This window comes from Bubalus kerabau, chromosome 15 (genome assembly GCF_029407905.1).
Source record: "Bubalus kerabau isolate K-KA32 ecotype Philippines breed swamp buffalo chromosome 15, PCC_UOA_SB_1v2, whole genome shotgun sequence".
In the NCBI taxonomy this organism is placed as follows: domain Eukaryota; kingdom Metazoa; phylum Chordata; class Mammalia; order Artiodactyla; family Bovidae; genus Bubalus; species Bubalus kerabau.
This window is the reverse complement of record NC_073638.1, coordinates 42,226,517-42,250,624: the sequence shown is the minus strand read 5'-3', so window position 1 is coordinate 42,250,624 and position 24,108 is coordinate 42,226,517. Positions and strand designations below refer to the sequence as shown.

The 24,108-nt window shown below is 42.3% G+C and overlaps 1 protein-coding gene across 3 annotated transcripts in view; it reads left to right on the top strand.

The window, feature by feature from the left end:
• The window catches only part of AMPD3 (adenosine monophosphate deaminase 3), a 296,752-nt gene that overhangs the window by 220,978 nt on the left and 51,666 nt on the right, over positions 1 to 24,108 (top strand). The window contains exons 1-2 of one of the 3 annotated variants that reach the window (XM_055548652.1): positions 12,755 to 12,848; positions 22,498 to 24,105. The exons of 1 other annotated variant lie outside the window; for it this stretch is intronic. The gene's annotated coding sequence lies outside the window, so the exon portion shown is untranslated. Of the gene's footprint in view, positions 1 to 12,754; positions 12,849 to 22,112; positions 24,106 to 24,108 lie in introns of those variants that run through there. One more of the 3 variants, XM_055548651.1, reaches the window with a different exon arrangement.

Here is a 24,108-nt window from a genome sequence, read left to right as displayed (position 1 = left end):
TAAAGAAGATATGGCATATATATGCAATTGAATATAGCAAAGAATGAAATTTTGCCGCTTGCAACAACATGGATGGATTTGGAGGGTATTTGATTAGTGAAATAAGTCAGATAGAGAAAGACAAATACTGTGTGATTTGACATATATTTGAAACCTAAGAAAGAAACACCAGTGAATAGAACAATAAAGAACTCACAGGTATAGAGGACAAGGAGAGGGAAGGGGAAGGAGCAGTATAGGTGTAGAGGATAAGAGGTACAAACTATTATGTACAAAATAAATAAGCTACAATGATATACTGTACACCACAGGAAATATAGCCAATATTTTATAATAACTATAAATGGAATATAGCTTTTAAAAATTTGAATCACTGTGCTGTACATCTGAAACTTATAACAGGTTGTGTCTCAACTATACTGCAACTAAAAACAAACAAGCAAGCCTGGCGCCAATGCCATCTGCTTTACAACTTTGGGTCTGAATCTCTCCTGAACAGGTGGCACTAGTGGTAAAGAACACTCCTGCCAGTGAAGGAGACGCAAGAGATGTGGGTTTGATCCCTGGGTCAGGAAGATCCCCTGGAGAAGGAAATGGCAACCCACTCCAGTATTCTTGCGTGGAAAATTTCCTGGACAGAGGAGCCCTGTGGATTACAGTCTGTGGGGTCGCAAAGGGCCAGACACAACTGAGCACGCTGTATACACCCTCCTGGCAGCTCTGCATGCTGTGTTCTGGCTTGCTCTTGATCCTTCCTGTTCTCAACCTGCCATTTTCCATCTTTAACCTCACTATTTTTTTCTTTATTAGAGTGTAATTGCTTAACAGTGCTGAGTTGGTTTCCGCTGTACAGCAAAGTATACCAGCTATATTCACTTTATCTTTTGCACCTGTGCATATTGCTGGCTTTGCTCTGCCTACTGCCACCTGGCTGAAATCGATCATTCCAGCCTTGCTTCCAAGTGAGTGAAAGTCTCTAAGTTGTGTCTAATTCTTTATGATCCCCACGAACTGTAGCCCACCAGGTTCCTCTGCCCATGGAATTCTCCAGGCAAGAATACTGGAGTGGGTTGCCATTTCTTTCTCCATGGGATCTTCCCAACCTAGGGATCGAACCCAGGTCTCCTGCATTGAAGGCAGATTCTTGTGTTTTTTTTTTTTTTTTTTTTTTTTAATCAGAGGCTAATTACTTTACAATATTGTAGTGGTTTTTCCATACATTGACATGAATCAGCCATGGGTGTACTTGTGTGCCCCATACTGAACCCCCCTCCCACCTCCCTTCCCATCCCATCCCTCAGGGTTGTCCCAGTGCACCAGCCCTGAGAGTCCTGTCTCATGCATCAAACCTGGACTGGTCATCTATTTCACATATGGTGATGGACAGGGAGGCCTGGCATGCTGAGATTCGTGGGGTCGCAAAGAGTTGGACACGACTGAGCGACTGAACTGAATACACATGTTTCAATTCTATTCTCTCAATTCATCCCACCCTCGCTTTCTCCCACAGAGTCCAAAAGTCTGTTCTTTACATCTGTGTCTCTTTTGCTATCTCGCATATAGGGTCATTGTTACCATCTTTCTAAATTCTATATATATGTGTGAATATACTGTATTGGTGTTTTTCTTTCTGACTTACTTCACTCTGTATAATAGGCTCCAGTTTCATCCACCTCATGAAAACTGATTCAAATGCATTCTTTTTAAAGGCTGAGTGATATTCCATTGTGTATATGTACCACAGCTTTCTTATCCATTCATCTACTGATGAACATCTAGGTTGCTTCCCCTCTGAACCACCAGGGAAGCCCAGCCTTGCTTCCAAAATTCCCCAGTTTAGATCCCTCTGGGGAGCTTCTGCCAGTCTCTCTAGTTGAAGAGCAGGATCTAGATGTGTCTGAGTGTCTCTTCCAGCTTCCATCTGTGCCTCACACTGGGCCAGGCCATGACCCCAGACTGTTGATCAGGGTGGATGCTAACTGCCAAAGGCTCCTTACTGCCCAGTCGTTGATTTCCCACCCTCTGGATTCATACCATTAAGCATCTTCCAGTTGCGGGGGCGGGGAGGTTGGTTTTTAACCATTTCATGACCACATACATAGACTACAAATTTACATTACACTTCTGAGGGCATCCTTCTGATAATTAATAATTACTAGTTCTCACATTTGTCCAGTGACATATAATCAAAAGAGAACTTTAGTGTATTCACACATATTGTCTCATGTCCATACTTCTATTTTCTTTTGCCAGAATTACATTGACGTATCATAAAGTCCATATGCATTTGTTTCTTCTGTTCTTTTTATGGTTTGAAAGCTCATTTCTTTTTAGAACTGAATAATATTCCATTGTCTGAATGTACCACATTTTATTTGTCTAGTAGCCTTCTGAAGGACATCTTGGTTGCTTCCAGTTTTGGGCAGTTATGAATAAATCTGCTATAAACATCTGTGTAGATATAAACTTTCAACTCATGTGGGAAAATACCAAGGAGCATAATTACTGAGTGGTGTGGTAAGAGTGTAATTTTGTAAGAATTTTCAAACTGTCTCCCAAAGTGGCTATGCCGTTTTGCATTTTCATCAACAATGACTTAGAGTTTTTGTGGCTCCATAGCCTCATCAGCATTTAGTGTTGTCAATATTCTGAATTTTTAACATGCATGTGGTGGTATCTCATTGTTGTTTTAATTTGGATTTCCCTAATGACATATAGAGGAGAGTGAAAAAGTTGGCTTAAAGGTCAACATTCAGAAAACTAATGGCATCTGGTCCCATCACTTCATGGGAAATAGATGGGGAAACAGTGGAAACAGTGTCAGACTTTATTTTTGGGGCTCCAAAATCACCGTAAATGGTGATTGCAGCCATGAAATTAAAAGACTCTTACTCCTTGTAAGAAAAGTTATGACCAACCTAGATAGCATATTGAAAAGCAGAGACATTACTTTGCCAACAAAGGTCCGTCTAGTCAAGGCTATGGTTTTTCCAGTGGTCATGTATGGATGTGAGAGTTGGACTGTGAAGAAAGCTGAGTGCTGAAGAATTGATGTGATGGTTTTGAACTGTGGTGTTGGAGAAGACTCTTGAGAGTCCCTTGGACTGCAAGGAGACCCAACCAGTCCATCCTAAAGGAGATCAATCCTGGGTGTTCATTGGAAGGACTGATGCTGAGGCTGAAACTCCAATACTTTGGCCACCTCATGTGAAGAGTTGACTCATTGGAAAAGACTCTGATGCTGGGAGGGATTGGGGGCAGGAGGAGAAGGGGACGACAGAGGATGAGATGGCTGGATGGCATCACCGACTCGATGGACATGAGTTTGAATAAACTCCGGGAGTTGGTATGGACAGGGAGGCCTGGTGTGCTGTGATTCATGGGGCCGCAGAGTTGGACATGACTGAGCGACTGAACTGAACTGAATGACATATAATGTTGAACATCTTTTCATATGCTTATTTTCCATCTGTGTATCTTTGATGAGGTGTCTGTTAAGGTCTTTTGCTCATTTCTTAATTGGTTCATTTTCTTATTGTTGAGTTTTAAGAGTTCTTTGTATATTTTGGATAACAATTCTTCATCAGATATATCTTGTCCAGATATTTTCTCCTAGTCTGTGGCTTATTTACTCATTCTCTTATTAACTTCACTTTTGTAGATAATAAATGGTATAAATTGTTGAGAGCTTACCATACACAAGCACTGTGCTAAACTTTCCTACATATATTATCTCATAAAAGTCCTATGAGGCGCTGTGTTTATTGAGGTTCTGGCTTCCCCAATGGCTTAGCAGGTAGACAATCTGCCTGCCATGCAGGAGACCCAGGAGATGCTGGTTCAACCCCTAGGTCAGGAAGATCCCCTGGAAGAAGAAATGGCAACCCACCCCAGTACTCTTGCCTGAAAAATTCCATCGACAGAGGAGCCTGGTGGGCTACAATCCAAAGGGTTGCAGAGAGTTGGACAAGACTGGGCGACTAAGCACACAGCACAGCACAGACTGTAAGCAGCAGAAACTGATTCTGGCTAGCAAAGTAAAGAGGAAATGTATTGAAAGGATGATAGGGTACCGCATGGGACAGGAGGCAGAATTGAACAATCAAAATTAAAAGAGTAGAAACCCACGCTTGCCTACTTTTGTAGGCTCCTTGCTGCTAAGTCACTTCAGTCGTGTCCGACTCTGTGCGACCCCATAGACGGCAGCCCACCAGGCTTCCCTGTCCCTGGGATTCTCCAGGCAAGGACACTGGAGTGGGTTGCCATTTCCTTCTCCAATGCATGAAAATGAAAAGTGAAAGTGAAGTCGCTCAGTCCTGTCCGACCCTCAGCGACCCCATGGACTGCAGCCTACCAGGCTCCTCTGTCCATGGGATTTTCTAGGCAAGAGTACTGGAGTGGGGTGCCATTGACTTCTCCTTAGAAGGTGGATTTGGAGATAAATCTGGGCAATCCTGTTGGCTCCTAGTTCCTGCTATCTCTTTGTTCCAAATACCACTTTTCTTTGATGGAGAATCTGATTGGGCCAGATATGTATCCTCGGGCCAATCACGTTGAAGGGACGTATGTTACAGGCACAGCCACTGGGGCCCCTCGCCTTTGTATAAGGGGTGTTCTCAGAGAAAGGGAATCAATGTGAACCAGTTAGTCACCCAAAGGGTGTCTGCTGCAAGCACATAGTTCTATCAGTCAAAAGGTCCTGGCATTCAAAATTGGATCATTGAAGCACATTATTAAGGGGATTAAGAGGGAAGAGCTTAGGGAAAGCAGCCAGATATGTTAGAGTATCTTGGGGCTGTGATAGCAGGGAGCTGTTCTGTGCCAAGCTTGAAGAGCAAGGAGAAAGTAGTGATTTTTGAAACCTGTGGAGAAAGCTATAAAGGAGAAAGCTGGCTGAAAAGTAGCTGTGGTTTGGGGGAGAGGGTCACAACCAACTTTCAGAAACCCAGCAGTGTGGGATCTAGGGAAATAAATACCAAGTTTCCACTCTCCTCTCACCTGCCCATTTCTTGGACACAATCAGAAGCCAGAAAGCAATGGAGTCCCTTGACATGATTCTTAGAGGCCAGCCTCCCGGGACTCCAGCCTCCCTGTACTCCTCTACTCTTCAGTGTAGAGAAGAGTGGAGAGTGGATATGGAGAGGCAAATAGATGGCAGCCAACACAATAAAAATACAAATTTCAGCTCATGGACAATGACTGTCAGGTTTGGAGGAGGTAGTGACTGGTTTAGATTCACAGTTAATTGAGACTCAGAGTTAGGGTTTGAACTCAGTCTGACTGCAGAACCTATGCTTTTAACCACTGTTCTCTCAGGTGAATATGCTGAATTCAAATACTGACTCCTTGCAACATCACCTCTTAGCTGTAGCAGCAGGAAGAGCCCATAGTCCCTCAGTAGTGCTGGTTTCCCTCAGAGTCCTTCCTCCTGGGCTCTGCGGGGCCATGTGGCTTGGAATATCAGAGGCAGTCAAGGTAGAGTCCAGGCTTCCTGACACCATACAGGCAGCTCCACTCTCCTGGGGGCAGGCATGTGATCAAGATTTAAATTGCACTCCAATTAAGCCTCTCCTCGGGGGACCATTCTTACACTTGGACCTTGCACTTGTAAGAGCTAATGCCCATTCCTCTCACATAAATAGGCCCATTAGTGGCTTATCTGTCTGGGCTTTCACTTTCCTGCTGCTACATGGGACGCCCCAGACAAACACATTTCCAATCAGGCATGTAGAAGAAAATATCATTAATGGCAATAATATTCATTCTATGGTCTTATTTCCTTTCCCATTATTTTCTAACTCTTTAACCTATTTAATAAGAGCTAATACCTATGAGAAGGAAATGGCAACCCACTCCAGTGTTCTTGCCTGGAGAATCCCAGGGACGAGGGAGCCTGGTGGGCTGCCGTCTATGAGGTGGCACAGAGTCAGACACGACTGAAGCGACTTAGCAGCAGCAGCAGCAATACCTATGATATAGATGTTATCATATCATACATATCACCAGGGATTGCCTGGTGGCTCAGATGGTAAAAAGAGTCTGCCTGCAATGCAGGATACCTGGGTTCAATCCCTAGGTTGGGAGGATCCCATGGAGAAGGAAATGGCAACCCACTCTAGTATTCTTGCCTGGAAAATCCCATGGATGGAGGAGCTTGGTGGGCTACAGTCCATGGGGTCGCAAAGAGTCAGACATGACTGAGTGAATTCACTTTCACTTTCATTATATACTTCCATGTGCTAGACACTGCCCTGTTTTTAAATACATGGATTGTCTCATTTCATCTTGACAATAAACCTAGGAGCTAGCTAGATACCACTTAAACCCCACTTTAAGGTGAGCAACTGAAACTTACAGGAGTGAAGTATGGAGCCATAGGCAATAGAATTATTATTAAGTAGATCCAAGATTTGAACCCAGACAGCCTGGCTCCAGAGCCCACAGCCCTTAGCCATGATGATGGTCTTCCTGCTCTGGATAGCTTGTATTCATAAACAGTGAATTCTAACTATTCCTGTGCCACTTCAGAGGTGAAACTTTAATGTATTTAGAGAATAGAGGTAGGTCGGGTGCAGACTGCTAGGGATCATCAAATATCAATGTGCTCCTGTAAGGTTTCCATCTGCACTGCAGTAGACTTGTGAGAGGGTAACAGTCAGGAAGGCCAGGGGTCTCCAAAGGAGGAAATAGCCTGCAAGTGTCAGACATTTTTATCTCTCTTAATAGGCAGAAGGAAACAAACTAGCGATATTTTTTTCCTTCTCTATACAAATTTAAAAGGAGGTTTCTCTTAAAATACTGTGTTGCCATAATGACACCTGGTTTCACCTGAAGTTAACTATTCTCAAACCTAGAGATAACCAATGCCTTTTTCTTATGGGAATGTTTGTCTTAAGCTATGCTAATGCACTATGCATTTACCCCAAACTGTCTTCAAGTCGGTTCCGCCTCTTGGCTCAGAACCTACTTGACAAACCAGTATGTTATATGCAGATATTGTTTCCCTAATCTATGTAAACGAAACTATTTGTATGGTGACCTGCCCTTCTTCAAGAGTCAAGTTAATCATTTTATGGCCCAGGATGAACCATTTGGTGCCAAGATTATCCAAAAATGCATCTTATGGGTGAGGGGCCTGGTGCCATTCTGAGTTTTAAGACATTCCTTTCTTTCATTAACAGACTGCTAGTGACTATATAACATCCAGCTGAAGACTAGCAGGGGGGTACTCTTTCTGCCCCCTTCTGATGCCTATGTCAGAAGCTTTCTCTATCTCCTTTATACTTTAATAAAACTTTATTACACAAAAGCTCTGAGCGATCAAGCCTCGTCTCTGGCCCTGGTTTGAATTCTTCTCCTCTGGGGGCCAAGAATCCCGGCGTCTTTGCGTGATTTAACAACAACCTGTCAGTTGGAGACATGTAACTAAGTCTGGCTCATTCGATATGTGGAGGAGTGATATATACCATTTTCAAGCCAGGCCATAACCTCCCTGCACTCTGGGTCACTCTCTCTTTCCTGTCTATGGTTCTAGAACTGAAGAACTCTGAGATGGCTAAATTGCCATTTGTAAGGAACTTGTTACTGCATGGGGAGGGCAATGTAGAAGAGTTGCCTGACCTGAATTGGACAGTGACATAAGTGAGAAATAAATCTTTGTCAGATTAGACCATTTAGAGTTTCAGGTTTATTTATTATTGCAGTATAGCTTATTGTACTCTAATATAAATTTCATACTCATACAGATATTGGTACCTCTAAGTAGGGCACGGCTCTAACAGCTTAACAGTCTAGTGGTATACTGAGCAGGAACCTACTGTTGAAGACTGGAAATATCTTTACACTGTAGTGCTGAAACTTTATTAATTGATCTAACTTGGGGGGCATAACCCATGTTTATTAATAGGACGTTTCTAGGAGAAGAGATTGAAAAGCAGAACATTAGTAGTGTATGTTGGCTACTTCTGGCTGCAGTTGCCAAGGTACTACAAGAAAAAGATGAACTCATAATAGAATCGGCCAGACTGGCGGAATAAATAAAAATCAAACAGACAAACAAACACCTATGACCCAACTATATGCTATCTACAAGAGACATGTGTTAGCTTCAAAGACAGAAATAGGTTGAAAGTAAAAGATATACCCCCCTCAATAGCTATCAGAGAGAAATGAAAACATACATCCACACAAAAACTTGTACACAAATACTCATGGCAGCATTATTCATAACAGCCCCAAAGTGGAAAAAACCCACATGTTCATAAACAAATGAATAAACAGAATATAGTATATCTTCACAATAGAATATTATTCAGCCATAAAAAGAAACGAAGTACTGATTCATATTACAAACTAAATGAACTCTGAAAAATTATGCTAAGTGGAAGAAACCTGACACTAAAGAGCGCATATTCCGCTTATATGAAATATCTAGAATAAGAAAATACAGAGTCAGAAAACGGATGAATCTAGGGCATAGAGGAATGGGAAATGGGGAGCGACTGCTAATGATTGCAAGGTTGTTTTGGGGGGTGATGAAAGTATTCTGAAATGAGACGGGGTGATGGCTGCATGGCTTTGTGGGTATACCAAAAACACACTAAATTGTACTTCTTAAAAGGATGAATATTGTGGTATAAAAATTTACATCTCAATTTGAATTTAAAAGCACAAGATTGGTGGCTTTGTTAATTAAATTAAATGCAATAGACAAAGTCCAGTATACTGAGGCCTGCAGAGTTAGAAAAGCTGACTGCTTTTGGTTCCTGTATAGTAAGAGATGGGAATTTAAAAGTTTTTGCATGACAAAGGCCCAAGAAAATATCTCAGTTGAAAGTGAATCATGGAAAATATCTGATGAAACGTGGGTTCCTTTGTTCCAGCTAGCTTCACCAGCTGGCTTTAAGTAAATCACTCTCACATTGAGAGTATGTGGGGGCAAGAAGGCAAAAGAATAAAGTAAACATGAAAACTATGTCTTACAAATGGAACACTGAGGGTGAATATTGGCAAATAGAATCGTCTGGGTGCAAATAGGTCAGACACTAAGCAAATTTTTGAGGAAGCTGTATTGTCAAAGAAACCACAGGTGTGTGTAAAAAGTTTGAGTTCTTCAGTTAAGCCATAAACAACCTCTGAGAGGAAGTTGCACAGCCCCTAAGAGAGCTTTCTCCCCAGTTCTCTCTTTAGATGTGGACAAAGAGAATATGGGTCCAAAAGGAGGCCCCTCCCAGGGTAGTGCCAAGGATCGCAAAGAACAGTAGGGGAGAGATCCTGACTTAGGCTAGGCAGTAATTCTAAAGGCTGCCCGCTGGTACTTCAGCAGTGTAACACCAGTGTATTCAGCAGTCACACCAGCATAGCTGTGGGAAGTGACCACTATGGGTCTCTCATTCTCCCCTTTCTGAAGGGGAATGTTAACTGAAGTTCTCCTATTCTGGTCCCATCACTGCGTATTTGTATGTTGGCATGGGTATGGGTCAACGAACCCAGGTGGTTCAGTGTTAAAGAATCCACCTGCCAAAGCAGGAGATGCAAGATACCTGGAAGATCCCTGGAGTAGGAAATGGCAACCCTCTCACAGGTATTCTTGCCTGGGAATTCCATGGACACAGGAGCCTAGTGGGCTACAGTCCATGGGGTTGCAAACAGCCAAATACAACTGAGCAACAGAGCACCACACACATGGTATGGGATGGACACCTCGCCCTTTTAGTGCACAGTCTAAAAGCAGTCACATGTGTTCCCAGCAGGGAGGACTATGAAGCACAATGACAGATTGGATTTTGGGTTGTTTTCTGTGAAGAGCAATTGAAGGTATTGTATTTGTGAAAGAAGGAAACCAAAGGGATAGTCAGTGACCACGAGAGTACACTGTGGTGGAGACAGTTATTGTTAACCAATAGGCTTGCCATTGCTCCTTTAAATTTTTCAGCCTATGATGTTGGCTAATAATTTTTCTTTCTTGTAATGTCTTTCTGACGTCAAAGTATCGAGTTTTTGCAAGCCTTACTAAATGAGTTTGGATTCATCTGTTTAGATGGGTATTATTTATACCTTAAATTTTTGTGATTCCATTTGGGCTTTCAGTTTCCTTTGTGGAAGAGTTTTAACATCAGATTCAATTTCTTTGATAAATATACATCTATTGGTATTTTCTATTTCTTCTTGTGGCGATTTTGGTAAATTGTATTTCAACAAAATTGAATGTTTCACCTAAAATTTTCAATTTATTGACATAAATATGTGCATATAAAATGCCAATTTAGTGGCATTGAATTGTTTATGATACTCTCTCATTATCCTTTTAAAATATGTAAGGTCTGTAGTGATGTTTCCTTGTTTTTATACCTGATTTTGGTATTTGTATTCTCTCTCTCATTTTTTTCCCTCTCTATATCTGCCTTGCCAGGCATTTATTAATTGTATTAACCTATTCAAGGAAAATACTTTTGACTGTTGATTTTCTCTATTGCATGTCTTTTTTCTATTTCATTGATTTCTGCTCTTTATTCTTCCCTTCTATTTGTTAGGGGTGGGAGTTAATTTGCTGTTCTTTTTCTGAAAGTTTTTAAGTTGGACACTTACATCACTGGTGTTCAACCCTATTTATATTTTAATATATAGATTTAGTAGCTTCCCCGATTGCTCAGAGGGTAAAGAATCTGCCTGCAATTCAGGAGACATAGGATCCCTGGGTTGGGAAGATGTCCTGGAGAAGGGAATGGCAACCCACTCCAATATTCCTGCCTGGAAAATCCCATGGTCAGAGGATCCCGGTGGGCCACAGTCCAAAGGGTTGCAAAGGGTGGGAAACAACTGAGGGACTAAGCATGCACACAATATATAGATTTAACGGTACAGGTTTTCTTCTAGGCACAGCTTCAATCGTGCTGTTGGCCACACCACCTCCCTTCTCCCATACATCAAATAGTGAAAGGCTCCTAGCTGGTGAAAGTGCAGGATGGAACCTGCATGGAGCTCTAAGTCACTGTTTGGAGGAAAGCCATACAGGAGAGTTACCTGACCTGCACCAACTTGTGACATAAGCAAGAAATATAACTTTGAGGTGTTGAACTAAGTTTTGTTTGTTTGTTTTGAATAGGTTTGCCATTGTCTGACTTATCTTGGCTAATACAAGAGGGCCTGCATTGGTCTATATTAAAGAAGGCTTCTTCTCTTTGATTTTTCTGAATTATACATACCATGAGAGGGCTTCCTTTGTGGCTCAGCTGGTAAAGAATCTGCCTGCAATGCGAGAGACCTGGGTTTGATCCCTGGGTTGGGAAGATCCCCTGGAGAAGGGAAAGGCTACCCACTCCAGTATTCTGGCCTGGAGAATTCCATGGAATTCCATGGACTGTATAGTCCATGGGGTGGCAAAAAGTGGGACACAACTGAGCGACTTTCACTTTCACATACTATGAGACTGTTGTTATAGGAGGTTTTTCCTGAATATGTAGGGGTACTGGTGGGGTATTACAGCACAGCACACAATAGGAAATAACTTTACATTGAATATGTCCCCCTCTTCATCCCATAGGAAGTTTTTCATTGTTTCTCTCTTTGACTTGGTCCTGCCCCCGTAGCCAGGTTTTGGGTTCCCTTCTCTATTTAAGCTCTTTCTTCACAGTTCATATTTTTTCTTCTTCCCATCCTTCCTATTCCAAAGCACCTCAAAACTCTCTAGTTTTTGCATATAGCTTTTCCTTACCTTGGATAAAATAAAATTCCTAGTGTTCTCTCTACTGACCAAAGCGCACCCAGAGGTCTGGGATGGAAATGGGGCTGTGAGTAGCCTGTTGGAGAATTGGGGGTTGGGGGGAGCTTCCAAGCCAAGAGGTTTTTTCCCGCAGAGCCCAGAGTTGTGTTAAAAAATTTTTCCTGCCACTTTTTTCCTATTCTTTGGGTTTTTATTTATTTCACTTCTTTCATTTTTTACATAGTTGAAATCATTCTCCGTGCTGTACTTTTATAACTTAATATTCTATCATGAACATTTACTATATTACTCTATGATCTTGGTAAGCACCTTTTTTACATTCACACTTCTTCCTTTTTAAAATCACAGTTATCAATCCCAAGGTGTATAAAAAGAACAAAGCAGCACCCTGAAATCACACCCACTGGACGGACAGCATTTTATACACTGGGCTACGTGACTTCGGCTTCCAACAGTCAGACTGAAAGAAGAGTATTCAGAAAGTCTGTGGAGTGACTGATTGGACAGAGCTGTCCCTTATCATACTGTAACTGAGCCATGGTTCTAGCTGGATAGCTTGGGGTCCTGGGAATCAGGACTGCCAGGCTCAGATGCATCTGAATGTGTCTGGAGCAGTTGCGGGGAGGGTCAGGAGCAGTCTGCTCTCAGAAGGATCTAGGAATCACTTGGAAAGGGTCCAGCCTGTGCACATTGTTCCTCTTGTCCTGACTATCCTCAGAGTGAGGGGTTATAATGGTCAGGTAACATAAGACAAGTAAGATGACCTGGAATTTGCCTTTATTGGAGGCCTTCCATGTGATTGGTGCAAATGCTTTTTTTACCTTCCCTGTTCAGGCCCAGGGAGGTGGCACCCTGATGGTACCAGCCCTTGTTTATCATACAGATCCCCATGGTTCCCTGCACCCTGCTTACATCTTAGTAAATAGTCCCTCTATTAAATTATCTATTAAATCAATTCACCTAATGTGAATGTAGTATCTGTTTGCTTCTGACCCTACTGATATAGAAACTATTCTGTTGATGGCTCTGGAGAGGCCCCCTGGAACTCTAGTTCTCAGCAGTCAACTCTGGTGATGGAGGATGGGATTTAAATGGTGGACATCTAAAGGAGAAGAAAGCACAAAAGGTAAGGTCAGAGACTGTGACTTCATTGACATACTTCAGAGATCCCTGGTAGGAATGGAATTTGACAGTGCATTTGGGCCCAAGTCATTGGGATGGATAGAGATCAGACAGATCTGATTTGAGTCAGAGAGGTAGGGTGGTGGTATTAGGAGGCAGGACCATTAATATCGAATCTTTTTCCACTGCTCTCTAGAGAAGGACTGAGCACAAGTTAAGACCCTGAGGGAGAATGAATGATGATTAAAGCTAGAGCCCACTGAAGTAGGAGTAGGGTGGGGTGGGACCTAGCCTTGGAGGGCCTGCACAGGGTCTGGCCCCTCTAGAACTTTGGCAGAAGGAACAAAGATCCTTACAAAGCAATATGGGGAGGAAATTCTTCCCCACTGACTTCCAGAATATACTCACATGGAAGGAATGTTTGAGAGAAAATTGGAAACTTCCAGAAAACACAGGGTTTGGGGATGATGGGCATGAGGAATTTAAAAACAGGTTTATTTATAAACAAATTATTCATAAATGCTGGAAAAGTGACAGGATTTGGAAAAGTTAATTTGAAAACATCAGCACCCTGGGGCACTAAGTCTGGTTTTATTTACCCAGGCCATGTGGTACTTTCTTTAGTAAAATAAGGAATTTATGTGGAAATAAGGAATTTATGAGGAAATCAAGCTGTCACTGTGTAATCTTTATAGAATGTCCAATCACGAATACGGGGCAGAAATAAAATGGGAGAATATGACACAGGTATTGTTCTCCTAAATTCTCCCAGGGCCTTTGCATATACTGTTTCCAATGTGTGGAACCAGGAACGAGGTCAGTTTTTCTCGTGTTCTGATACAGCGCTTGTACTTCTCTTTCTAGCGCTGTCACTGTTGAACTTATGTGTTCAAGTGGTCCTTTGATTAATGTCCTGTCTTGCTAAATAGCTGTAACCTCCATGAAGGCAAGAACTGTTCTGCTGACTGTTGTTGCTCAAGGGCCTAGGGCCTGAGCCCTGCTAGATACTCCATAGGTATTTCATGGATGACGGCCTGAAGGACTTTTAGAACATGTTCCCAAGTAAGAACAAGTGAACCACAGTACATAATCCTGCTAACCTTGGGCTTTGTGTGTGTGTGTGTGTGTGTGTGTGACTGTGCTGGGTCTTTGTTGCTGTGCACGAGCCTTCTCTAGTTGTGGCCAAGTGAGGGCTACTGCAGTGGGTTCTCTTGCTGCAGAGCACGGGCTTTAGACGTGCAGGCTCAGTAGTTGTGACTCGTGGGCTGTAGAGCTCGGGCCCAGGAGTTGTGGCGCATGGGCTTAGATGCTCTGTGGCTTGTGAGATCTTCCTGGACCAGGGATCGAACCATGTCCCCTACACTGGCAGGTGGATTCTTTAACACTGAGCCCCCAGGGAAATCCTTAACCTCAGGCTTATATTTCATCGTTCTGTGTAAAGACCTTTTTCTGACACCACACTAGCATGCTGGGAGCATTGACACCAGATTCAGCATGGTACCTGCCCACATTAGGACTTCATGAGGAAGGGTAGTGAAGACTTCTTAAGTCAGTCAGAATCCTGCCCTCACAGAACAAAAGACACACAACTCCTTTGATTTCCCTGAAATTGTCAAAAGGTTTGTTCTTACCTCAGAGGGCTTGCACCTCAGAGTGGTTGCCACTACTATGCAAATATCATGGTGCTCTGACTCCAACTTGGAGAAGTTCCGGGTGGTGATATCTACACTGTACTACACTCTCCCTGTTTCCTTTGGTGGGAGATTTTAGGCCTGGTGTAATCAAGGTAATCACAAAATCTATGGCAGTTATATTTGGATGTTACCGAGCTGCTCAGTGTGGCCAACAGGAGATAAGTGGGAGTGTGATGTGGTGGCTTCATTAAAAGACATTTGGGATGTGCTGCATGGCACAGAGCACTGTATTCAATATTTTACAATATCTATAATGGAAAACAATCATATAGCTGAAATCAATGCAGTAACTGTCTTTCAATGACTGGCTTCTTACACTTAGCATCGTGTCCTAAGGTTCATCCATGTTGTCACATATTACAGGATTTCCTTGTTTCCTAAGGCTGAACAATCTTTATCATATGGATATATCATATTTTCTTTGTTTGTTCATCCATCAGTAGACATTTAGGTTGCATCCTCATCTGCCTATTGTGAATAGCGCTGCAGTGAACATGGAGTGCTAATCTCTCTTTGAGATCCTGATTTCAGTACTTTTGGATAACTCTGCAGAAGTGGGGTTGCTGGATCATACGGTAATACAACTCAATAGCAAAAAAACACCCTAATTACCCAGTTTAAAAAATGGGCTAAACACTTGAATAGACACTTCTTTGAAGAAGACATACAGATGGGCAACAGGTAATTGAAAAGATATTCAACATCATTAATCATTTGGGAAATGCAAATAAAAATCACAATGAGATATTACTTCATATTTGTTAGGATGGTTATTATCAAGAAAACAAAAGACAAGTGTTGGCAAGGATGTGTATACACTGTTGGTGGTAATGCAAAATGGTATATCTGCTGTAAATAGTATGGAGGTTCCTCAAAAAATTAAAAATAGACCTACCATATGGTCCTTCCTCCCTCTTGCTTCATGAAACATGGATGAGATGACTGAAGATATAGTTGTAAGCTTTTCTTAGCAGAGGACATGCATGCCTGCATGCTAAACTGCTTCAGTTGTGTTGGAGCCTATTAACTGTATGTAGCCTGCCAGGCTCCTCTGTCCATGGGATTCTCCAGGCAGGAATATTGGAGTGGGTTACCATGCTCTCCTCCAGGGGATCCTCCCAACTCGGGGATTGAACCCATCCATGTCTTTTATGTCTTCTGTATTGACAGGCAGGTTCTTTACCAGTAGCACCACATGGGAAGCCCTAGCAAAAGAAGGGTGACTGCTGGTTCCCACAAGGATGAGTGCACACTTGAGGTCAGGTAAGCTGGTGACTGGCTCAAGTGGGGTTTGTCTGGAATATGATTGTAGATGGGAACTATGCAGATGGGCCAGTTTTGGGGAACAGGGTGACAGGTAATAGACACCAGTGACTTCCAACTGCAGGAGTCTGAGGATCTGTGAAGTGTCTGTAATTCCCAACTCTGGACTATTTACTGAAGGGAAGAGAAAGAAATTTTTCTCTTATTTATCTCATTGCTATTTTAGGTTACCCTCAGCTGAATCTAATTCCCACCAATACATTTAAGAATACTCAGTTATTGGTAAACCACAAGCTTTTGCAATGATCATTTAGAAAGGATCTGGACGTTGACATACGTCACTGAAAATTTATCTGGCTCGAGTGGGGTTCGTCTGGAATATGATTGTAGATGGGAACAATCAGATGGGTCAGTTTTGGGGAACAGTTGACAGGTAATAGATACCAGTGACTTCCAATTGCTTTGTTTCTCTTTCTCAAAGACTCACCCTTTAGACAAATCATGAGCCACGGGGACTTTTGCCCACCCTGAACTGTTTTGGGCTTGTCCAGTGTTCTCTCCAAGCTGTCTGAGGATTTCTGAGTGGAGTTTCTGACTCGTAGTGACCTTTGTGTTCTCATTCCTTGAGCTGTGTGGATTCTCTCTCCTCTGGCAGCCACCCTCCCTTCTTTTCTGAGTCCTTCCAGTCTGGAGCTCAACTCTTCCTTCTTTTTTCCCTCATAGCACCTCTGAAAGTTTGGGGATAGTCAAATGGTTGATAAACAGCCATTTGCCCTGGACCTGTTCACACTTAATGGTTCAAAGAAACAGTGGAGTTGTGAAATAACAGTTTTTTAAAAATTCAATTATGGAGGTTTTTAAAACAATTTTTTTATTGTAGTAAAACATAAAACATAAAATTACCCGTTGTAACGTGAACAATGCTGCATACATTTCAGTGGCATCAATTACATTCATAATGTTGTGCAATCATCACAATTTTTGGATTTTTGATTTCCCAAATCAAAGTCTTATGCAGAGTTCTCCTCTCTTACCCAGAGGTGTCACTATCCTCAGTGAGATCATAGTGAGGCTCATTCTTAATCAAAATTCAGGATCTGGAAAAATGTCTGTGCTTCTCTCTTGTGCAATGTAAACTGCTCCCATTCCTCCCTGGTAGAATCCACAGAGCTGAGGATGGATTGGGTGTTGACCGTACTATAAGCACTGAGGGTGGCCAAGAGCCTGGAAGCAGGCACTGGGGGACAGGACAGCTCCAGGCTCTTGCTTCTGCTTCAACCTTTGACCTTTGATCTTATCGTTTATTAAATGGTTGGGTGGGCAGTTCTGAATTAGGCACTCAGGGTTTGAAAAGAGGATGGCCTGGGTGTGTGTGTGTGTGTGTGTGTGTGTGTGTAGGGGCAGTGAGGGAAGTCTGCATCTTCAGGAGACAGAGGTCATAACCTCATTTGAGGCTCTGCTCTGCTCACTTTCCTCTCTTCCCTCCCAGATGATTCTGAAGGGCTACAGTCATGCTAGATTTTGACATCTGAATTTCAAATTATAAAGTATGAGGTGAAGGGAGTTTGGGGCAGATACTTTGGGGCATTCAGACAATGACTTAAATGTGCAAGATGTTTGAGGCTGTGATTCCTGTCTATAGGAGTCCAACGGCAGAGTCTCACCAGATGGTACAATGGTTAGGCTGATCGTAGAGTTTGGAGAGTATGAAAAACACACAGACATGGGAATGAGCTGGAGCTACAGCCCAGCATGGTGTTGTGCAGAGTCCTGGAGGGAAGGCAGAGACAACAGGCCATTCTTAGATGCGGAAGAGGACTGCTAATTCCTAGGCTTCCATTTAATTACAGGGACCATGTGCCCAGGTGGGTCCTGGGGAACAACAGCCCCTGACTACTGACAGGTGTTCTGCGGGCATGCAGTCTTGGCTGTGGGCCCCAAGCCTCGAGTCCCCAGCCACCGGCCCTCTTCACTCCAGTCCAGAGAGGAGTGACTGAGAGACGCTAAGCCCAAGGTCCCCAGTCACCCCGAGTGCACATGCCCTGGGTCTAGACCTAGCTCTTACTCACACTAATTTTCAGAGTGCTCAGGTTTGTCGCTTTCCTTTCTATATTTCATTTCAGGAAGAAGGAACTGGCTGCCAACTGTAAGGGTAGAGTCCTATGCGACTCTAGCTTGCTTACAGCTGATTGGCCAATCAGAAGTCAAACATTGCTGGGGAGGAGGGAGTTCCTGGTGGCCTAGTGGTTGATTCCAAGCTTTCACTGCAATGTCCCCAGGTTCATTCCTTGGTTGGGGAACTGAGATCCGCTGCATGCTAGGTACCAAAAGAAAAAATTCCTGGGGAGGGAATTGAACCTCCTGCTGGAGTGGCAAGGCAGGTCGGAGAAGGCTGTACCCTCAATTATGCCACAGTATCAGTGGGGGCCACAATGCCCTTCCACACTGGAGCCAGGAACATTGCCCCAGGCACACTTCCTCTAGCCACCAGTCGCTTCTGATGGACCTATTTCTGTCCCGTTGTTAGATCATATGCCATGATTTCAGTCCATTCAATTAGTAGAAGGCCCTGGGGCACTTTGGTTTAAAAACTGGATACATTTGCTGAGATTCTGCTAAGCACTCTCAGAAGCAGAACCCTTTCTTATTGTCTCCTTGGGGAGAATTATGCTTCTGCAGTGCAGGAAAGAGTTGTTGTTGTTCATTGTCTGAGCTGTGTCCTACTCTTTGTGACCCCATGAACTGTAGCCCACCAGGCTCCTCTGTCCCTGGGATTTCCCAGGCAAGAATACTGGAGTGGGTTGCCATTTCCTTCTCCAGGGGATCTTCCCAACCCAGGGATGGAAACTGCGTCTCCTACATTAGTAACTGGGTTCTTCACCACTGAGCAACCAGGGAAGCCCTCAGGAGACAGTAAAGGAAACAGAGAAACTGGTTATTTGGAGGCTGCCATGGACACGACTGAGCGACTGAACTGAACTGAACTGATGCCATCTTAGATGTGCGTGTGTGCATTGTAGAACAGTTACCCAGAGTGGGGTGTTAGTAGGAGCTGGGGCGATGATGCACAGACCCCAAACACCTCTGGGCTTCCAAAAATGCTCAAATAGCCCGCACCTGCCAATGGTATCAGGAGTCAGAGCACTCTGGGAGGTAACTGACAACTGTGAGCCCAGTGCTCTCTAAAATGTTCAGGTCTGGATGATTGGAGGGAAGTGCTGGTTGGAGGACAGGGCTCAAGAAGTCTCCTTCTGGTGGCTGAAGCCTGGAGGAGATGCTGGTGGTGCTGCTGGGGGAAGGGCAGGGGAGGTGATTTTGTTGGCAGCGACAAGTTTGGTTTTCACATTGAACTGAGGCTACAGGAGGGATGGATTAAATGAATGGTCTTCAAAGTGGAGTGTTTAGGATGGATGATCCAATGGAATATAAAAGAAAAATTTTAAACTTGTACTTAAACAGACATACCATGGATATCATGGCTTCAGTTCCAGATCACCATAATAAGGCAAGGATCACAGTAAAGTGAGTCATAAGAATTTTTTGGTTTCTCAGTGCATATAAAAGTTGTGTTTATGTTATGCTGTAGTTGGGACTTCCCTGATGGTCCAGTGGCTAGGACTCCACGTTCCCAGTGCAGCCCAGGGCCCAGGTTCGATCCCTGGTCAGGGAACTAGATCCCATATGCCACAACTAAAATGTCCAGCACGCTTCAGCTAAGACCTGGCACTGTCAAATAAATAAATAAAAATAACCATTAAAAAGTATATGTTATAGTTGCTTAAGTGTATAATAGCATTATGTCTAAAAAAAATATACATACCTTAATTAAAAAATATAAAACAAAAAATTGCAACAGTAACATCAAAGATTACCGATCACAGATCACCATAACAAATACAATAATGAAAAAAATTTGAAATATCTCGAGATTTTCCAAAACGTGACAGAGACATGAAGTGAGCAAATGCTGTTGGAAAAGTGCTTCTAGTAGACTTGCTCAACACAAGGTCACCACAAAACTTCTACTTATTAAAAATGCAAATTTGCTAAGTGCAATAAAGTGAAGCAGAATAAAATGAGGTATTTCTGCTTTAGTGTACAAATAAATAAAAAAGTTGAGTTTCACCAATACTTTCTGTATGGATTGATAAGGCATGCTTCCTCAACACTTTCGCCACAGGTCCATGCCATGTATCCTAGTAGAGGGTCCCCAGGGAAAGGAGGGAGAGGGGGACAGTGAAACCCTCACTGGTTCAGTTACTTTCAAGTGACTTGTGTAGCCCAGGTTAGATAGATTACATCACCTAACTATCATTTAACTAATGCTCACAAAAGGGACAAGTGGGTTGAAAAGGTTCTGGCAAAGAAATCCAAAGACTGAAAATGCAGTTGGCCTTCTGTATCTGTGGGTTCTGCATTGGCAGACTCAACCAACTGCGAATGGAAAATACTTTTTAAAATTTCCAGAAAGTTCCAAAAAGCAGAACTTGAATTTGCAGTGTGCCTGGCAATGATTTACATAGTATTTATATAGTATTTGGTATTGTAAGTAATCTAGAGATGATTTCAAGTATTTGGAGGATGGTGCGTAGGTTATATGCAGATATACCTTTTTATATAAGGGACTAGAGCATCCATGGGTTTTAGTATCTGTGCAGGTACTGGAAGGGACACTGTAATATGGATAGTGCAAGCAAAAGCAAACTCAGAAAAAATGGCAGAGCTAACAATTTCCTACTATTTGTATGAGATTCGTTATGATGATATCTCTGACATGGAAGTCTATCAGAAAAAAAGTTTAAATTTGTTAAAAAAAAAAATCAAAACATGGATTTACATCACTACAGTTAACAACCAGCCTCAGGGTTTATTGGACTTTGAGGTATTAGCTGATAATAATATAAATATGCCATCATGATCAGCAAGATACGTGCATTCTATCCACCCAGAGTGTGAAGACAAAACTCTACAATTTTTTCCAAGTCATGTGATGCTTAGTTGTGTATTTTTATGAACTATTATTAAATGTAATAAATATGTTTAGGAATCCCTGTTGAGTAAAATCTCTTTTATTTAATAAAATCTTTTTTATTCAATAGTAAAAGACAAAATGTCAGTCAGTATCACTGGGAGAAAACTACTGTTCTATTTGCCATGGTTACAGTGACTGAAGCGGTACAGAGAGAAGATGGCAACACATAAAAGGGCATTCTGTAGAAAAACACATTATCAGGTATTTGAGAAAGGTTTAGAACACATAGAAGTTGGCTATATGATCGGATGCCAGTTGCTAACATGTTGTACTTCAGTCTTTTCAATGAAGGCATTAAGAAGGGAATACATTTTGTGCTCTATTAAAGAAAAAGTGTGTTTATAATGTGAATGATATATCTAGTATAATATGCTGTAGTTTTTATGTGTAAGAGTAACCACCAACGGAGTGGCTGCCCAGACTGGAATACAAAACTATGGATTGGGGGCAGGGAGGGACTCCATATGAAACTCATCAGTGGCATCATTTACTTACAAATTGCAACAATATAGAAATTGAAGTTAGATGAGCCAAAATATAGGATGTGGATAATATGGTTAATTTGAAAAAAATTAAATACAGTAGAATCTTTACAATAATTTATAATGGGATGTGGATGAGACTATGAACATTTTTTATATTAGTCAAGGTTTACTGATCATCCCAAGGGAAAGAACTTAAAAGTTGTGGAATTAAAAGATGTGTTTCTTTAAGGAGAGGGCAATTGGACTTCCCTGGTGGTACAGTGAATAAGAATCCACTGGGGACATGGGCTCGATCCCTAGTCTGGGAAGATTCCACACGCCATGGGCAACTAAAGCTTTTGTACCACAACTACTGAGCTCTAGGGCCAGAGAGCCACAGCTAATGAGCCTCTGTGCTGAAACCCTCGAATCCTAGAGCCTGCCTGCTGCTAATACTGAAGCCTGTGGGCCTAGAGTCTGTGCTCCGCAAGGAAGAGTAGCCCCTGCTCGCTGCAGCTAGTGAAAGCCCTTGCACAGAAATGAAGATCCTGTGCAAAGAAAAATAAATAATAATGAAAAAAAGGGAAAAACCAGTTATTTCAAATTTGCTGGCCTCTTGCTTGTGACTGTCTGTGTGTGTGAGCTCACACGGAAGCACACACACATCCCCACACCCACTCCCCCCGGCACACACACACACACACACACACACACACACACACACATATATATACACACACACACACACAATGATATATACACACACACACACAATGTATCCCTTAAGGTAAAGGTGATGTTTTGGGAATTAATATGACTGTGCTCTAAAATAATCATGTTATGGGGAAAGCATTTTGAAAATTGATGTTTGGAACTGTTTCTATTATGTGATTTTAATGCCAAAATGAAATGTCTCATTGCCAACTATAGAGACTAGCATAGCCACAGCCTCCAAAATTAAGAAGTACACTTTTAAAACCCATTTTGCATTCTTCCAAAAGAAGAGTTTCTGGAGTTTAAAAAATCCCATTGTTAAAAATATCCCCAGAAACAACTGATGAAAATGAAACGGCTTCTAAAACATCAACCAGCTTATACTGGTTTTTGCCTCCCCAACTAGACTGTTGAAACAGCACCAGCTTAAACTGGTTCTGCTTCCTTCAAATAAGTTCATCAATCAAACCTTGACTTATTTTACAGAGACAACAGTGCAAGATGGGAAACCATCTCTCCAGGATGACCCCCAACCAAGAATCTTCAGTCTACAGAACTCAAAGAATCAAAAGGTTGCCACTGGAACCCTTAACAAAGCAAAGAACTAAGTCATTCAATAAGGAAAACCTGGCTTCCAGTAGCATGACTAGCTTATATGTTCTGATTCAAGACTAGCCAATCAGCTTCCAAGTTTGAAATTCCCCTAACCCTTTAAATTTTACACCAACCCTGGATCATGGAGACAGATTTGAGAGCTTTGTCTCCTGTCTCTCTGCTGGTCAACCTCACAATAAAGATTTTTTTCCCCCTCAAAACCAGTGACATATTATTGGCTCCTATACACATCAGGCATTGAACACTTGCTTGATAACAAAAACATCATTGGGAATGAAGGCTTCATGGACAAAGAAGAGTTTTCTGGGGGAACGTCACATTTGCAAAACTGATATTAGATGGAATTTAAGCAGTGAGAATTATGGTTTAATAAGTGTAGTGAAAGATAAAATTCTTCTATTTGGGTGTATTTATCTTTGTGAGGTTTTCGTTTTGCAATAACAGCCATTAGGACTAAGTATTGACATTAATTGAACTTAAAAGCATACTTTCTAGTCTCATAAAATATTAAAGTAAGACTTATTAAAATCATTTTTAATCATGTTGCTTTCACTAAATAGAATTTTGCTAATAACTTTAAAGTAAAGAGGGAAAAGGTATTAAAAATGAAATTATTTAAGATTATTGTTTCATCTTTATCAAATCCTTTAATGGTCTTTGTGAGTGCTGAGTCGCTAAGTTGTGTCTGACTCTTTGTGACCCCCTCTGACTGTAGCCCACAAGGCCCCTCTATCCATGGGATTTCCCAGGCAAGAATTCTGGAGTGGGCGGCCATTTCCTTCTCCAGGGGCTCTTCCTGACCCAGGGATTGAACCCAGGTCTCCTGCACTGCAGGGCGATTCTCTACCACTGAGTGACCTGGCAAGTGTGCCTGATATATTTATTTAGTTACGTGTACATAAAACTCACACATAAATTGTAAATAGCAGGCCAGGACATCAAAGGAATAAAGCTTGGTACGGGAGTCAGATGATGTGAAGGCAGCTGGCACCATCAGGACACTAATGAATAGTTTCATTTCCCCATAGTGACCAACTTGATGTGAGAAATTACAGGGAGAAAGAGTTGAGAATAGCTCCCAAGCATGGCCTGCGGAAGTGAGTGGTGGTGCTGTCATGCGGAAGGCTGAAATGTTACCCAACCAAACTTGGGTCCATTCACCAATCTACTGACACCAGGTTGTTGGGAAGTGAAGGGAAGTGCATCATTTGCTGCAAGGCCAAGCAAGGAGTATTGGCGGCTAAGGCTCAAAAGACCTGAACTACCGGATGGATTGCAGGGAAGTGTTTTTAAAGACAGGAAATGGGTCACAGGGTGTGTGAACAGCTCATGGACGGTCTTCTGATTGGTGAGATAATTGGGAGTCAAAGTCATCAGCCTTCTGGTTCCAGTTGTTGGAGGTCTATGTGCTTGTTGATCAACATGCAGTTAATGTTTTTCAACTGGTGTGGATTTCAGTGTCTGCAAAACAGCTCAAGGGTA